The sequence below is a fragment of the Diabrotica undecimpunctata genome, chromosome 6 (genome assembly GCF_040954645.1).
Source record: "Diabrotica undecimpunctata isolate CICGRU chromosome 6, icDiaUnde3, whole genome shotgun sequence".
In the NCBI taxonomy this organism is placed as follows: Eukaryota; Metazoa; Arthropoda; class Insecta; order Coleoptera; family Chrysomelidae; genus Diabrotica; species Diabrotica undecimpunctata.
Window position 1 is genome coordinate 131,734,648 of NC_092808.1, and position 18,158 is coordinate 131,752,805.

Below are 18,158 nucleotides of genomic sequence, written 5' to 3' on the forward strand. Positions count from 1 at the left end.
AGAGAGAGATATTTTTGTTTTCTGCAGTTTTTTCTTTTATTGATAACACAATTTTTACACGTAATTTAGAAAGGATATAAATATTTGGATTGGGAGAGTTAGAATAGTTTGGAATTTTGAGATTTCAATTAATATTGTTTGTACCATTAATTTTTGATTGTTCACGTACGGAGAACAAAATTTTGAGAATCCTTATATGAGATTGGTGTATTGAAAACTTTTGAGTGTGAATTATTTCATTATTTTTTTTTCAATATATAGTGTTAGATCATATGTGTTTTTTATTATTCCGGTATTCTCTGGACCTTACCTTTCACATGTAATAGCATAGATATTGAAGCACGAATTTAACCCTGAGATAAAAGAATTAAAAATTGTGATAGAGTCATAATCATATCATTTAAATAATTTTAATTAATCAAAAAAATTAATTAGCTAATTATAGCTTGGCGCACCAAGACTTTAAATATCACAATAACTGGCTTCCAAAACGTGGGGCTTGAAAATATCGCAGCTTTACATTTGAAGGAAGGGAAAGAGATCTGGAATAAGTACAGGTGATCCAGAGATAAAAACATATAACATTGAGGGAATTTGAATTTGAAAGTATTTTGACAATTTTTCCAGGGAATATAAATTTGATTTATTGATTGATCGTAGTTAGTGGATATTTACTGCTATTGAATTATTTGATTTTATTTTCTTTACCAATCGTACATTTGATATTTATTTTGAATTATTTGAATTTTACTGATTGCATATTCGATATTTGTCGTGAAAATTTAATACATTTGGGGAGAAATATTGTCGTGTTCTGAAACATATAGAGTGTTGTAAAATTTCACATTTGGCGGGGACAAAAACAATAACAAAAAGTAACAACATGTCTGTCACAAGGAGACAAAGTAAAATGCAGGAAAGGAAGGAGGATAACAGAGAAGATGAAACAATTTTGGAAGAAGTATCGGATAATGAAGGAAATGTGACAATAGTTGAGGAGAGAAAAGAACTATCAGGAATAGATAAAATATTACAACTAATGCAACTCCAGTCACAAAAAATGGATGAAACATCACTAAAAATGGATAGAAATCAACAAGAAACATCACTAAAAATGGAAGAAAACCAACGGGAAACAAAACAAACAATAGAACTAAATAACAGAAATATAGAGCAGCGTTTGGAAAACTATGAACAGGAAATTAAAGGATGTGTTGAGGGGATAAAGAAAGAACTGATACAACAAATAGAAGAGATTAATGAAATTAAAAATAATATGAAAGAACAAGAAATGAGAATTAAAGATAATTTGGAGGGATTAGAAATAAAATTTGAAAATGCGCTACAAGAAGACAGGAAGGAAGTAGAAAGAAGATTAAAGCAAAATGAAAAACAAATGGCAGAAATTGAACTAAGAGGGGTAGAGAGAAAAGAAGTTATCATCCATGGAACAAGCGAGGCGAAAATACAATTTGGCGGGGATATTCGGAAAACACACCCAGTACCGTTTGTTAAAAATCTGAAAACCAAATTACAACATATTAGATATTTTGACGATTGCAAAGAAACAATTAGAAACCATTTGAAAGAAGGAGCAGCGTTATGGTATGAAAGCAAGGAAGATGAGTTTGAAAATTGGACAGATTTTGAAAATAAATTTCTCAACTATTTCTGGGGGAAAAATAAACAGAGAGAAATCAACCAAGAGCTACAGAATGGAAAATATCACGAAAAAATGGGAATATCTGAAGAAAGATATGCTTTGCAGATATATAACAATTCAAAATATCTAGAATACAAATATTCTACCGAACAGCTGGTAGAAATGATCAGCAGACATTTTGAGGAAACGTTGGAAGACCACGTGATTTTGAGAAATTATCAAGATATTGATAGTTTGTGCCAATTCCTTCAATTAAAAGAAGCAAAAAGAAAAGAAATGAGAAATAGAAGACAACATGACCAATATAATGGACCGGAAAGAAGGTATTCATCAAATTATGACCAGAGAAACCGACATCCCAGATCAACAAACGAATATAGGCCGAGAAATTACAATAATTACAATAGACAACAAAATTACGATAACCGGAATGATACACAAAATAGAACAAATGAAAATCACAACAGGAATAGAGATGCACAAAATCCTCCGAATAGGAATACGAACGAACAAAGGGACGATAGAAATAATCAGAGATTCCAACGACAAAATAGAAGAGAGATGAATCATGTGGCAATAGAAAAGGAGGAAGAAAAAGTATTCAATGAATCCAGACCGGATTTTCAATAAGGCATCCACTAAACAAAAGTAAAAAACTCTCCGGTATATTTTGTCACCCGAGAGAGTTTATACAGTTGGCGGGAAACGAAAAACAAAATTCTAATTCCAGTCTAATTTTTTTAGATGCATTTATAAAACATAAAGCGATTAAAATTCTGATTGATTCTGGATCGGAAATTTCGTTAATCAATAAAAAACTAGTAAAAGAATTAAATATGGACAGATTTGTGTATAAGATTCCGAGGGTTGCTTTAGTGGGTGCAAATAATAAAAAATTGACGACAGTAAACGAAGGTTTAGGAGTACGGATCAGAGTGGGAGACAAATTCTACATTATGCAATGTGTGGTAATCGAAGATCTAAATCATGATATGATAGCGGGAATCGATGAATTGAGTGAAAAACATATCACCATCAATTTTTCGGAAAATCAACTGGAAATCAGAGCAGAACCAGACAACATAGAAGAAGAAAAAGAAACAGATAGGAGAAAATTTTCTGAAAGGATAAATGGACAAGAAAAACATAAAGAAATCAATATGACGGTAGAGGATAAATCGAAAGCTCAAGAAAAAAATCAATCCGAAGAGGAAAAGAGAATAAAAAAAAAGAAGAAGAGTTCGAAAAGAAAGCAGGAAAAGAAGGAAGTTATAAGCAGAAAAATGGAAGGAGCCAAAACATGGTGCTCGGAATACCAGATAGAAATTAAAGATAAAGAAAAAATAGAAGAAGAAATGACGGAAGAGGACAGAGAAGAAATGGCAATTATGGACGAGAATCCAGAATTTTGTGAAGAAGTAATACGGACAGTGAACACATGTGAACAAACTGAGGATGAAAGAAAAATAATATGTGGAGAAAACATGGAGAAGGAAATAGAGAAGATTTTAGAAAATTATGGAGATCTTATTAATGAAGAAAGCCGAGTGGCTAAAAATTATGAACATTCTTTTAAAGTTAAAAACTTAGAAAATTTTAAATCGAAAACATATCCAATCCCGTATAAATACAGGCAAAGCGTCGGACAGGAAATTGAAAATATGATCAAAGACAAGGTGATCGAAAGATGTGACTCTCCATATATCAACCCGATAGTATGCGTAAAAAAATCAAATGGTGATTTGCGATTATGTTTAGATGCAAGAAACATTAATTCGCACACAATCGCGCAATACGAAGCGCCTTTGAACATAGAAGCTATTTTTGGACGAATCACAGGATCACACATTTTCTCCAAAATCGATTTGAAACACAGTTTTTGGTTAATACCTTTGGCAGAAAAGTGTCGAAATTATACCGCTTTTTCTATCGACGGAGTGGTGTACCGATTTAGGGTAGTACCATTTGGACTACAAAGTGCATGCGCTGCTTTGGTTCGCGCATTACACACAATTTTAAATAGGCATGGAGAATTTGTTGTACATTACATAGATGATTTATTAATTTTCTCACCGGATATAACAAGCCATCTACGACATATTCATACTGTTCTCGAAGAACTTGATCAAGCCGGATTAAAATTAAATATTCAAAAGTGTCAGTTTTTCCAAAAAGAGGTATTGTATTTAGGATTCAAATTAGACACAAAAGGGATTAGTCTTGCAGAAGATAGAGTCGAAGTCATAAACAACTACCCTAGGCCAACCAATTTAAAAACTTTACGGGGATTTTTAGGAATGGTAAACTATTTCAAAAAGCTGATACCAGACCTCAGTACAAAAGAAATACCGCTAATAGCATTACTTAAGAAAAATGTCAGATGGAAATGGGGAACGGAACAAGAAATCGCTTTCAAAAATTTAAAAGGAGCTTTTTCCACAGCTGTAAGAGTGCACCACCCAAGATATGAGCAACCTTTCATTCTCAGGACCGATGCTTCCATAAAAAAATTTGCAGGGGTGTTATCACAGATACAAGACGATATAGAGGTGCCAATATGTTTTGTTTCCCGTGTAACCAAAACGTATGAGAGAAAATACAGCGTTACTGAATTAGAGTTTGCCAGTGTATTATTTTGTGTAAACAAATTACGTTTTTACCTACTTGGGGCAAGATTCACCATTGAAACGGACCATGCAGCGTTGGTACACATAATGAAAAATAGGTTGGTAAATAATAGAATTCATAGGGGCATTCTTTTACTCCAAGAATATGATTTTGAATTTAAATATATCAAAGGAACGGACAATATTTTGGCTGATGCATTGACGAGAGATGAACAATTCCGCAAAGAGGATCACAAAACTCTCCACGTAGGCATGAACATAATGAGAGAAGAAGCAGGCTTATTTTCTTTGGCCAAAATCAGGGAAAATCAGGAAGAATTGAATGAAAGAGAAAAGCAAAGGGCTGAACAAGAAAATAACCTATATTTTAAGAGGGTCGATGGTAAAGAACTCTATGTAATCACGGAGCAAATGGCAAAAGAAGTTTTTTTAAAGTTACACTGTGACAACGGACATATTGGAAGTAGAAAGGTGTGGCTTATGTTCAGGGAGAACTACATTTGTCGACAGGACTATACAATAGCCAAAGAGGTGACTCGAAATTGTGTGACATGCCAAAAGTGTAAAAGTAGGAACTTTAAAAATGAAAACGTCACAAAAAACGTCTTAGCTCGGAGGAAACTGGATATTGTTGCTATTGATATGTTGAGCGATTTGATACCAACAACTCAACGGAATAAACACATATTAGTTATGGTGGATCTTTTCTCAAAATATGTTAAATTGTACGCATGCAGAACCACAAAAGGAATTGAAATACTTAGGAAAATAGACAATTTTGTAGAAACGGTGGGAAGACCAGACAATATTTTATTGGACAATGCGACATATTTTAGGAACGAACGTTTTAAAAGGGAATTAAGAGAGAGGGGCATCGATACAAAATTTATAAGCATCCGTCATCCACAGAGCAACCCATCGGAGCGTTTTATACAAGAAGTCACAAAATTTCTACGAATTGCCGCGGAAGAACATCATCGACATTGGGACAGAAAAGTGTTTGAGATCGAGACCTATTTGAATTGTGCTCCAAATACGGTTACCAAAGAGACGCCTTTATATATAATGAAAGGAACAATGCCTACAAGACCGTGGGAAGACACCGCCCCCAGACAATACGAAGAAGTGATCGAGTTGGTTCAAAGAAGATTGAGACGAAGTGGAGAGAAATATCTCCAAAGACAAGAGAGAACCCGAAGAAGAAGGCCGATCAAATTCCAGAAAGGAGATAAAGTCTTAGTGAAGGCACTGAGGGTGTCGAATTTACAAAATGGTGTTTGTGCTAAATTGATGCCGATATTTGAAGGTCCATATAGGGTCAATACGGAAAATGGGGTGAATAGTTATGAATTAGCGCACATAGAGACCGGAAATATACGGGGTATTTTTAACATTCACGACATCTATCAATATCATGAATAGATTTTAATAACATAGTGAAATGATTTGATCCTGGAAAACTTTTGTCATTTTAAAATTTAACAAAGAGTTTTCGGCAGATCAAATGGCGGGGATTTGTTATGATATGTAAAATCAAGAAAATATTGGTTTGTTTAAAATATTTCAAAGTTCAACAAAAAATTAAAATAATTCAGAAAGTATAACCAACAAACATTTCTAAGAAGGAAAGTTATTAAATTCTTGGATTATCTGTACTAAACAAAAAGTAAGCTTTACATCAATCATTTCTTTGTTAAACTTGAGTGACCCGCATAAGTTTAAGTGAAACAAAAGACAAATTGAAACGGGTTTTTACAAATGCATTAGTGCAGTGATTAAAGACAATAGAAGATATTTTAGAAAGAGGTTTTTGTTAGTTTTAAGATTTATAGAAAATATTATTTGTAAATAAGTTTTAGGAAATTTATAATTATAGGTAAAAATTTGTTTGTTATCGAAATGAAGAAATGGGGGAATTGTGACGAGTTGTGATTGGCGGAGATTGAAAAAGGTGGGATAAGTGTGTGGGAGAAAGTTTAGCGAGATTGAGGAGAGAGAAAAGATAGCGGTCAGTTGGTTTCCAAGTCTTTGAGAAGAACTTTTTTTGTTCTCTGGCGATTCCGAAGAAGTAGCAAGCAGTAGTGTTGAATGTTAGTGAGTTTTTTGTGGAGTTAGTGTATCTGACAGAAGCTATAGCAGCCAAATATTGTAAGTCATATTTTTCTACTTATATTCCAAGAGTCACTGTTCAGGCCAACGAGAGATTCAGTTTATCGTAAAGAGAAGATATTCCAAGAGTCATTTTATCACTCGGGCCAACGAGAGATTCAGTTTATCGAGAGGAGAAAGGCTATCATAATTTGAATGATTTGTGCTTTTGAAGGAGATCATTAAGGACGATATACTTGCAACAATCTGTTGTAAGATTGCTGATTACATAGGGAGCAGTTGAGAGGAGATAATACAGTCAACAAGGAACAAGGATTTGGACCACTCATCATCAGAGAGAGATATTTTTGTTTTCTGCAGTTTTTTCTTTTATTGATAACACAATTTTTACACGTAATTTAGAAAGGATATAAATATTTGGATTGGGAGAGTTAGAATAGTTTGGAATTTTGAGATTTCAATTAATATTGTTTGTACCATTAATTTTTGATTGTTCACGTACGGAGAACAAAATTTTGAGAATCCTTATATGAGATTGGTGTATTGAAAACTTTTGAGTGTGAATTATTTCATTATTTTTTTTTCAATATATAGTGTTAGATCATATGTGTTTTTTATTATTCCGGTATTCTCTGGACCTTACCTTTCACATGTAATAGCATAGATATTGAAGCACGAATTTAACCCTGAGATAAAAGAATTAAAAATTGTGATAGAGTCATAATCATATCATTTAAATAATTTTAATTAATCAAAAAAATTAATTAGCTAATTATAGCTTGGCGCACCAAGACTTTAAATATCACAATAATATATATATGTATCTATGTATGTATGTATTATATACATAACATATATATATGTATGTATGTATTATATACATATTTGTGTGAGTGTTAGTGTGTTTGTTACCAGTTTTTCGAATATACTTGAATAAAGCATTTATTTATACAGAAAATAAGTTGATGCTCCAAAATATAAATAACATGCTCCAAAATTTTTTTAGAATAACTCCGTTAATTTTTAAGCTACAGTGTCCATTAAAAAAAATATTTTAAAGGTAATTTCAAAAGCTACAAGAATAAGTAGATTAAAATATGTTAAAATTCTTTCTTTTTAAATAGTAAAGGGCCAAAGTGCTGATTACAGGTGTGTCAGCCGCTGTATCTCAAACTTCAATTGGCTATATCTCTATTATTTTTCGAGCTACAACAAAAATAAAAATATCAAAATTTTTTTTAAGATCTCTTATCGTATCTCTTATAGTTTTAGATTTATTTTGAAAAAATGTAAATTTTTATATAATTAAAAAAAAAGGATTTTTTAATTTAAACATGATTTTTTAAAAAAATACGCATTTTAAACAGGCTAAACTTTTAAAACTTATAAATAACACTAAAAAAATGAATTGTAGAAGATATACGTTTAATTTCAATTCTGATCGAAATAGTGTTACCTATACTGCTCGTTTTTTTTAAAACGCTAGAGTAATTCAAATTCTTTCCCTCGTATTTCGCTTTGTTTTAATCGAAATGGTTTTTAACATAGCTCATTTTAAAGGTTTTTTCTAGCTCTTTAAAAAGTGTTGTATGAGTTTTTATCAAAAAAGATGTCCATTTTCCGATATTTGATGTTAAATGCATCGAGTATAGTATCCCAAAAAAAAAATTATAAATCGCTTAGTATTGTACTTATAAAACTTAATAAAAAAAAATCTCTTTGTTTTTTTATAAGCTTTATTTTTATTCATTATAGATTTTTCAATAAAACGTTTTGTTTTTGAGTTATTCGTACAAAATCATTGGAAAACATGTTTTTTTTGCGAAAAGTTTACTTTTTTAAGTGCGTATAACTCAAAAAGTATTGATTTAGCGAAAAAAATTTAAATGACATTTTTTGTTTAAAATTTGATTCGCTATTAATTCCCAGGGTTATTTTGAGTGTAAAAAGTTCAACTCCCTAGATGGGGTGCCAACCACCCCAGGGGTAGAAGCACATATCGGCACCATATAGCTTATGTTTTTTGGGCAATTTACTACCCACTGTAAAAATTTCGGATAAATCGGTGCAGTTATAAAAAATTTAAAGGGAAAATGCCACAGTATCTGGACTATTAGTAATTAAATTTGCTGAAGCAGGATAAAAAAAGTAAAAACTTACTGTGAATTTCTCGTTGTTTCACTATACACACTTTAACTACAGACATTACGGATTCTTTTAATAGAGGATAACAGAACTAGAGGAATTGCTTTCCACTTCTTCACCTCCACTCTCATAAGCAGACAGGTAGAAAGCCTTGGTTTCAAAGAGTTTGAAAATCCTCAGCAGTTCCCCTTTAGTTCTTGCCATTAACACCACATCGTCCGCAAAGGGGAGGACCTAGCTTCTGTTGTCATAAATCATACTTTTCGTTGGTATTCCACTCCCTCTCATTATTGCCTCAAGCAAGAAATTGAAGAGTATTGTAGACAGCGGATCTCCTTGCTTTAGTCAACTTCTTACTTCAAATTTTCCCGATAGGCTTTCTTCTATCTTTACTATATTGTCGGTCTTCATTAGGATCATTTTGATTTGTCTGATCATCTTTTCCGGAAATCCAATCTTAGGGCACGGTACAGACGCCTTTTTATACAGAATCGTAAGCTTGTTTGAAATCTATAAAAAGGAGGTTTAGCTTTAACTGTTGCTCGTACATACTGCTTAAAATCATTTTTAACACGAATATTTAATCTATGGTGGATCTGCCCTTTTTGCATCCTCCCTGATATTCACCAATCCGCTCGTTTAAGTGCCTTTCCAGTCTACTTCTTATGGCTCTGGCGAGTACCTTATATGCTTCATCCAGAACAATAACACCCCTGTAGTTTTCGCACACCTCTATGTTAATCTATGTTTAACTAATATTGTTTCATGGTACATTGACATTTTGTTTTCGACACCGTTCATGGGTATCTTGTGAATCAGTTACCAGCTGAAGTCCGTTTGAAGAGGTTTACTCTCCGGACACTGGAACTCACTTAAAGTATGGGTGTATGTTACCTGAAGTAAAATTTAATTAAAATATTAAACATCAAATAATATTAACAACATCATGTACAATCTTTGGTAACATAATATATTTTAAAGGGTTTTTACCCAAATATTTTGGTGGCTCGGGCATGGTAACCTGTAAGTATAACCATTTTGCTTTTTTAACCTTAGTCAAAATTTTAAACCACGTTTGCTTTAGTTAAATGGTTTATACTTATTTTAGGTATTTTTAACCTGATGATGGAACTGTTGTTCCGAAAACGTTCGTGTTTTTAATGTAGCCCTTTTAAGGGTTTTTATAAAATATACCCATTTACAAAGATTAATCTCTTTTTGTGATACGTGGTATACAGCCAGCTGCAGGAATTATATTCCTTGTAGATTTTGAACCTCTATCCTCTCCTCTGCCTCTGTCCATACTTCCGGCATTTCCTCTCGCTCCCAGATTTTTGTTAGCAGGCGACATATCCGGAAAATCAAATAAAGAGGACATGAAACTAGACATAAAGAAAGAAGACATTTAGTATCTTATATAAATATTAAAAGAAAGAAAATGATTTTGAATGGGAAATGGCGTTATGAAGATATAAATGTCTGTTTAATTTTAAATTAAATTAAATAAATTCTAATTTGTCTAAAAACATTTTAAAATAGAGAACTAAACAAATAAAAAGACCGCCAATGATTTTCTCCCTCTGTCAATATGTCACTAGCTATTTTTTGTTGATAATAGCAGTGATTACTTGATACTGTTATTTTATTCCATCCCCAACTTCGACTCCCATCACCCTCACGTTGACCAGATACGCCTAGCGCCCCGAAATAGTAAAAAGCAAATAATTCGTAATAAACCCCGCTTATAACCTTTGATGTGTGAAACACGATTGGGGTGGTAGTCTTTCAAATATCCTCTGTCTGGATGTTGTACGCGGATGTAAATCCGATGGCTGGATCACTGAAAAGTGTATAGTTCAGTGTAGGCTTTAAAAAAGTGTAAATCCAGATCATTTTTAATTATAAATTTTACATTTTCCTATCTCTATTACTATTTTATTTTATTTAATCAAGAAACGTAAATTCGGTTATATATATATATATATATATATATATATATATATATATATATATATATATATATATATATATATATATATATATATATATATATATATATTAAATCAATTTCCATAGAATTAAAAAAAAATAAAAAATATTGAATTTTATAATTATCTGAATAATTTTATATACAAACGCCAAACTATTAATTAGATTTTTATTACATCTAATGGTGCTTATTTGAGTTCAGAAATACCTTTGTCTGTATGTAGTGTTCAGTAACAAAAGGGGTAGAAGGAAATAAATAAAATTCAGATTTGTTTCATATAATTAAATATAATGTTAAAATACCTTGGAAAATTATTACTCGTATACCATTTTTCACAGTAAACACGTTGCACGTCATGATTTATACAAAGTGACGTCACTTGTATTTAAAATTTTCATAACATCAACCTTAGAATTAAAATTTTCCTAACACAGCTAATAATACGAAACACATACGGAACTGCTCGATCTTTGCTGGGCGTCAACATGGTATTATAATGACAAAAATGTAATCGTGATTCTATTGAAAATTTTAGAATTATATTGATTAAATTACCAAAAACATTTTTTATTATTAATAATATAAATTTTATGAAATAACTGTTTACCTTTAATACTCCGCAAAATAAACATTTTAATTAAATAGATTAGACGGAAATAGTTCAAATTTCAATCACAGTTCACAGTTTGGCACAATTGTTTACAGTGATGCCGCCTTTTTAGGGTAAGAATTTTGTTTATGTTTTGATTCAATTATGTATTGTATTTTTTTATAAATACATATTAAATTCAGCTTAATAGCTTTAAAATGTAATTATTGTTGTATATTGATCTATGGTGGATCTGCCCCTTTTGCATCCTTCCTGATATTCACCAATCTGCTCGTTTACGTGCCTTTCCAGTCTAATTTTTATGGCTCTGGCGAGTACCTTATATGCTTCATCCAGAATAGTAATACCCCTGTAGTTTTCGCACACCTCTCTCCTCTCCTTTGCCTCTCTCCATACTTCCGGCATTTCCTCCAGTTGTTATTGGCTATGCCAATAACAACTGAATAGTCTGTAGAGAACTGATTGTTTGTTTAGTAAATCATTTTGAACAAGAACGAAATAATGGAGCGCCGTTTTTACTATTAAATCCTCTGAAAAAGAATTTAGAATAAATAATTTTGTATTAAAATGTTTTCTTATGTATTTTAGTGTGGTGGAGTGTATATACTGTTAATAATATTTCTCAAGCTGTGAAAAATAATGAACTTTTAAGATACCTCCTAAAAAACGGTAATACAAAGAGACTGAAACTTATATGGAAGAATTGAATGTTAGTGTTATTCGTGATGTTATTTACGACATGTACAAAACAAATAGGAACTGTGACAAATTGGCAAATGTAGACAGAATGATTGTTCAGAAGAAATGTTTATTAATCATGGTGTTTTCTTTGTAGAAAACATGTAACTTTAAAATTATTAAAACACAACTTGGGTAAAAAGCAGATGTTCGATGGTTACGTCGCATCATTATGGAGGTTATTAAACGAATTGGGTTTCAGATGAAAAAAGGTTGTCCAAGGCGTGGACTTATGGAACTGCCTAATATTGCAGTAAATAGAACTTTATTTGGACAATTTTTCACAGCACTCAATTCAAAATATGTTTTTATTATCATACATGCATAGTGAAATCTAACAAAATTGAGTGTAATGTTCTAGAAATAAAAGTTTCCTAAAAGAAACATGGTAAAAAGAGAAAAATCAAAGAAGCGACTCTAATTATGCTACATGAGACCCGATGTGTCGCAAATTCCTCTGCAGAATGCAGTAGGATCTGGTTACCTATATTAAAAGAGAAAGTTAATAAAAGGAATATACCATTATTAGTAAGTCAGTAACATATCCAGAATACATCATTTACGTTTTTAAATAACGTACATATAAAATCAGTGTTTTGGTGTTTATTGAGAGAAAACTAAATGTAAGATCAAATATTACAAACTGATAGCAGATCATTTATTTTATAATACTTATCTTCTTCTATTTTATCGAAAATAACCACTTTTTCTAGCTCTTCATCTATATATTCTTTCAAATTCTCCTGTTCGACATTCCCTAAATTCATAATTACGTATATTTTTTCTGTTCCTTGTTTTTATTACATTCTACTCCTTCCAAGTCCACCTTTTTCGGTGCAAACCAGGTATTTCTATTCAAATTTTTCCTTGTTATCTTATTTTCACAATTTCAAAACTTTTCGTTCTTGTCAACATTTTCCGATAGCACACTCATCTCCTTTTCCACTTCCTGTACCTTTACTAGGTTCGCGCCACACACTGAGATTTATCCTATCCCAAACCAAACCCAACAACACACAAAAAAGAATAAATAACTGCATATATAAAATACCCTGCGAGTGCAATAATTTCTATGTGGGAGAAACGGCAACACCACTAAGTGTCAGGATAAACGAGCACGAAAAACATTAAGAACAGAGGCTACGACAAATCTCAGATACGCAAATATGCCTGGAACAACAGGCACAGAGTACAATGGCAATATGCATCAATAATCATGAGAGAAATATACAGGAAAAAGTAAAAAGTCAAAGAAGCACCTTTTATCCTACTTAATAAGGAAACACGTGTAGCAAACCCACCAGCAAAATGTAGCAGGCTTTATGAGGCAAAACATACTACTTCTTTTGGTACATATTGGTTTCGAATATTGGCGATCATTCTGACTATAATTATTTTATTAACTGATGCTTTAAATAGGTTAGTTGTTGTTGTGAAGAACCATTTCCTCAGGTTTTTTAACCATGATATTCTTCTTCTCCCAATTCCTCGCTTTCCGAACACGAAGGATTATTTTCAGTAATCTGTATTTAGTGTCGTTTCTCATTATATGCCCGAGATATTCTAACTTTCTCCTTTTAATGGTATACATCACCTCTGTAATGTAGACAGTAAGGAAATAAAGAAGGAAAAATTAAGTGATAATTAGCCCAGTAAAGAGTAATAATTATTTAAGTAATTATTATATATTCCAAATTAATAAAGATTAAATTCGACACAGTTTAACGTATACATTTCGAATTAAAAACAAAACAATTGACCCAGTTTAACACAAGCCTGAATGTTTAAAAAATTACGACACTTAGACCTTGTTGGAAATTAATACAAGGTACGAATTGTTAAACAAGTGAGAAGAATTGAGCTGACTAAGAAGTTTTACATAGCGTGATCCAGTTTAACACATGGAATAGATGGCATAATCAGCGAATACATAAAAAACAAGCAGAAGTTGGTCAAACGTTCAGTAAGAGCGCGGCGCCGAGAGTGGCCCGACGCCAGGGGGTTAGTGGGAAGTGGTCACGCCAGACGCTCCACGCCATAGTGTGGAGATCGGACGATACGCAGACAGTGGACGCGTTAATTAACTCGACGGGATAGTGGACGCATAAGTGTCGGCAACTGGAGATTCGAAGGCTCGCAAATCTCAAATCCCTGTAGACTGGAGGCGTATTCCCTAGCTAGAGCCTAGATACGCGAAGGTAACTAAGATCTATATACTAACCCAAGGTATATCTAATGATACGGAATTGTCCGACCTTTAATTCCTTGCTTGTCTCTTCTCGTCTCCCTTCGCACCTGATCGAACATTTTGGTCATAACTGATATTTTGTAGTGTACAGTTTAGTTAATACAGTGTAAACTCGAAATTTGTTTTTGTTATTTCTAGCCGTTACAGGTCGAGACTAGAAGAGATACACATTTCGCTTATGCAGTTCTCCGGCTTCTAACGTAAGCCCATAGCCTCTCACTCTTTGCAGGACCTGAGACCGACAAGTCCTTATTCCCTTCCCTTCCAGAAAGATTTTCCTACCCTCTTGTAAATCCGCGAGGGCGAAACCAGTCAGTCCAGACTAGTGGAACCAGTAAGCCTTGCCCCGCTCGCAGGGATAAGTATCTCCTAAAAAAATTGTAGAGGCATTGATAAGGACATTGAGACAGACGTCTTCTACAATGGTGACAGCCTTTATCAGAGTCGAGACAATTCATTAGAGGGGGTTAGTCGATTCATCTACAGCTTCAATCCTAAATTATCACGCTTAACCCCCCCCAATATTATTACACCTCTCTTTCTTTCCCCTTTCTTCGTAGTACAGTCTCGTTGGTTATCTTGTCCGTCTATGATATTCTCAGGATTCTTCTGTATAGCCACATCTCGAAGGCTTTAAGTTTTTTCTCCATTGCTTCAGTGAGTGTCCAGGATTCAACTCCGTAGTATAATATCGAGAAGATATAACATCGTAGGAGCCTTACTTTTATCTCCAGATTAAGTTTGTGGCTTTTAAAGAGTTTGGCCATGTTGTTGAATGCACTGCTAGCCTTCTCTATTCTAACATTTTACTTCTTGTGAGTGATCCCATTATTCGTTTACTATTGTTCCAAGATGGGTAAACTGTTTTACTCGGTCCACTGGTGTATTCTTGATAAGCAGTTAAGCGCCTCTAGTTTTATTTTTGCTGACGACCATAAATTTAGCTTTTGATATGTTCACTTGTAGTCTAAATCTTTCACTTACTTCATTAACTTTGTTTATTAGTTGTTGTAAACTGTTTAAATTGTCTGCAAAAATAACGGTGTCATCTGCATAGCGGATGTTGTTTAGGCGTTCTCCATTTAAAAGAATACCATGTTCGCAATTTTCCAAGGCTTCACTTAATATTTCCTCTGAATATAGGTTGAATAATATAGGTGAAAGTATATATCCTTAGTAACTCAACTACTCAACGCAGCCAGAGGTGAAAACCAAATGCCAGGACAGGGATTCACGTCCAACAGCTCAGAACACTAACGCGTCGAGAAGCAGGGAGTGAATCCGACGATTACTCCGCTACCGCTCTATTTATAGTTGCGGTGACCTGTCGTGTCGGGACGTATCGGCACACTCCGTGGCGCGAACGTCAAAAAGCGCGCGCTGGCCAATCATGTGGCTGCATCGTGGTAGCGGGACCGGACGGCGGCTCTAGACTGAGATTCCAGATGGGAGACAAGTAGTATCCTTCCTCTCGATTGATATTATGTGGATTTTTTCTCGTGCCTTTGACTTGTAACAGTTTCATCCTGCCAAAATTTATTTGGTGTATGACCCTCGTTGATCCATGTTTCATCAAGATAAAATATTTTTCTTTTTTGGTTTCTCATTTCCTTTATGGTTCTTAGAAAATGTCTTCTCCATATGACAATATCGCTTCTTTCTAATAAAATAGACTTTCTGGGATTCTTTTTCCAGCGGAAGCCTATTTCTTTTAAAAGTTTCCATAACGTACTTCGACTCATTTCTGGGTAATCCTTATCATCTCGAACTGAGACAAGAACTTTATCCAATGTTGGAAATTCTTGTCTAAAGAAGAATTTATGCACTTGCCGTCGAAGTCCTTCTTTAAAATGATATTCTATTTGAAACTATACTAACTCAACGGTCTCATCAACACTTTCACATAAACGTTTGTCTGTAAATGATTTAAAACAATTAAATATTAATGTTTTTTCATTAACTGTTAGAGGACCAATTTTTCGGCGTTTACACGGCACTTCCAAATTTTCCATAACACTAGTATACACAATAAACTGCACCTTGCAACTGAAGTACCTACTTTTATTGAACTGTTAAGAATTTTGAATACGCCACTTGGACCTTCCTATATACAAAATGAAAAAAACCCACTATCACATTTTCTGCGGAATAAGTTTAGAAGGTAATTATCTAGTCAATTACTGTCGTAGATTCCTGGAATTAAAGAATTAAATGTTTGATTGTTGAAACCCTTACTTCGTGGAATGCACTCATTTCAGATAAAATAAAACGTTTTATTTTATCTAAAGAATTAAACTTTATTTTGCAAATAGGCAAAGAATTAAACTTTATTTTGCAAATAGATAAAATAAAACGTTTTATTTTATCTAAAGAATTAGACTTTATTTTGCAAATAGGTAGGTACTTATTAAACTTTTATTGGTTATATATAACCAATAAAATAAACATCTTACATTTCTTGAAAATTCATTAGTACCTGTTAACCTCCATCACTCCGACACTGGCAACCTTATTTAGGGATTAGTAACCCTCACAACTATTGTATTCTATTCTGCTACAACCTTTATACCTGGTGGTCATACTCAATTTAAAATTGTTTTCCTATATACTTCTGTAAACTTGTTGACAAATATCTGTTTTTCATTGAGTCACCCGTATCAACAGTTTAGGGATTTGCATACATAATTTATTGTTTTATTACTCTCTCATACATAAAAATACACCTCATAAAAAAATTAATTTCTCATGTAATTTTTCCAGGTATTATCAATACTCGCTTTGTCCACGATTACTTCTCCGTTGTCATTATCAAGTTTACTTACTCTTCTGTTTTACATTTGCCTGTAATTTCTCTTACCTTTTTATGCACGTTGAAGTCGTATTTACTTTGTACAATTTCGATTTCTTGGCATTTTTTCTCCAGTTCTTTCTATTTGACTTCTCTGATGTTTCTCTGTATATCTCGTTATAATGTATTATACATAGAGTTATTGTTCTTGTTTTCCTTTTTTCTTCCATCAGCTGCAGAATCTCTGTCGTCATTTATGTCTTATTCTTACCTTCTTCATTCTTCATAAAACTGTCTTTAATGTCGTCTATCGTTTTATTAACGGATTCTATGTTCTCTTCTGTGCTTTTCGTTGTATTATCGATTTCTTTGAATTTTCTATTTATTGTTTTGCTGACCATTTCTTTTACTTCACTAAATTTCACTTTTCTCATGTCACGTTTTTTTACAGTTTTTCCGCGTGTTTTCTTTAACTTGGTTCCATACACGCCCACTAAAGGATTGTGGTCAGATTGAATATCAGCGCCTGGGTAGGTTTTAACACTATTGAAACTATTTCGATATCTTTTGTTAACAAGTATATAGTCTATTTGGTTTCTTATAATAACGTCTTCTCCGTTGTCTATAGGTGATTTCCAAGTATACAGGCGTCTAGGTGGTAGTTTGTAAAATGTGTTTAGCACGATTAAGTCATTTTTAGCTGCAAAGATACGCAAAACATACAATCTACGTAAACATTTATTAAACAAACAAACAATACAAAACACAGACAAAAACAATCAGAATTTGATATTTCCTGGAGAAAAAACACCACACTCAGAATTTTTTTCATCCAAAAGCAGGCTATTGGCTACAAGATCGAGGCCAAGTATGTCATCCATCAATTTTTGAAAAACATAACCTACTAACAACTTGCTAGTAATAAATTGTCATTGAATTTTTAAAATAATCTTTTTTGAAAATAAAATTTTCATTACATCCAAATGCCGCTTAATCCAATATAAACCTAATATTTAATCTAATATTTTATTTACATTTCCTATAATATTTGGTATACTATTTACTTGGATTAGAATTCCAGAGATTTTTATTAAAATGTAATATATTGAACATTTATTACATTTATCACTAATTGCAGCAAACCCTTTTGTATTAAATATATAGCCTTCGGATCGAAATGAAATTTCACATTTCACATTACATTTAATTTTGTATTTATTTATTATGAAAGCAAAATAAC